Below are 1,122 nucleotides of genomic sequence, written 5' to 3'. Positions count from 1 at the left end.
GGGGGGGGGGGGGGGGGCTCCAGTCCAGCCCCAGAGACCCTCATCTCCCTTCGCCTCTCCCTGGTGCCGCTGGTGGTTAATTAATCATGTTAATGAATGTGGAGGGACCAAGAAAGACCCCAGCGACCCCCCCCGGCCCCTGTGTTTTGGCTGGATCCGTGCAATAACCCCGAACGGCAGCTTTAATGTCCCCCCTCTGTGCAATAATTATTTAATGGCAGTTTTAATGTCACTGTGTCACCGGTGGCCGTGGCTGGTGCTGTGTGTGTTGTTACCAGCACATCCCGTCTCCCTGGGGCTGTGGGACCCCCACCCCCAGCCTGCTTTTTGGGGGGGTGGGTCCTGGCTGGCGCCCCCCTCCCTGTCCATCCATCCATCCATCCCCACCCCACCCCAAATGTGTGTCTGAGCTTGGAAAAAAATAAACCCCGCTCCCGTTGGAGCCGAGCAGAGGGTTTGGGTTAATATTTACCCACGTGGGGCCGGGCTGTGCTCTCGGGCAGACGGAGCTGGGTGCAGCCGGGGATCCCTGGGCCGTGTCCCAGTTAAACCAGTATCCCATAACCTTCGCCCTCCCCGGCTCTGCGGTTGCTCTGCCGGTCGCTGGCCCCTGGGCCGTGTCCCAGTTAAACCAGTATCCCATAACCTTTGCTCTCCCTGGCTCTGGGGTTGCTCTGCTGGTCGCCAGCTCTTGGGGCAGGATTGTCCCCCCCGGGGTGGGATTGTCCCCCCTGGCTGGGTCCCCCTGGCTGTGCCGTGCTGGTGGGTGGCAGTGGGAGGGGGTCAATGGGGGGGTTTGGCCCCACGATTTGGGGGTGTCACACGCCTTGTGACACTGCTTGGTGGCCTCGGTCCCCCACACTTTGGTGGGAGCCACCGTGGTGGGACAAGGAGGGGTCGGTGTGGGGACAGCATCGCCTCGAGGGGACAGGAGGAGGTGGCAGCTTGATGTCCCCAGGAAGGGGCTGGGGGCTTGGCTGGGGATAGGGGTGGCATTAGGGGTGTGGTGGGAGCCCAGACACCACCGTGATGGGTGTCAATGAACCCGCGGGCACCTGCGGCGTGTCGACAGCTCTCCTCCTCCCCACTCCCTCCCTCCTTTTCCCCGTGGGGCAGGATCCC

At 63.4% G+C, this 1,122-nt stretch overlaps 1 protein-coding gene across 2 annotated transcripts in view; it reads left to right on the top strand.

Annotated features, from left to right (window-relative positions):
* The window catches only part of CDK5RAP3 (CDK5 regulatory subunit associated protein 3), a 21,834-nt gene that overhangs the window by 11,205 nt on the left and 9,507 nt on the right, over positions 1-1,122 (top strand). For both annotated transcript variants that reach the window (XM_014959021.1, XM_014959020.1), the window contains exon 2: positions 510-513. The gene's annotated coding sequence lies outside the window, so the exon portion shown is untranslated. The remainder of the gene's footprint in view (positions 1-509; positions 514-1,122) is intronic.

The sequence above is a fragment of the Calidris pugnax genome, unplaced genomic scaffold (assembly GCF_001431845.1).
Source record: "Calidris pugnax isolate Ruff unplaced genomic scaffold, ASM143184v1 scaffold335, whole genome shotgun sequence".
Classification (NCBI taxonomy): domain Eukaryota; kingdom Metazoa; phylum Chordata; class Aves; order Charadriiformes; family Scolopacidae; genus Calidris; species Calidris pugnax.
The sequence above is the reverse complement of the archived record's forward strand: the minus strand, read 5'-3'. Positions and strand labels throughout refer to the sequence as shown.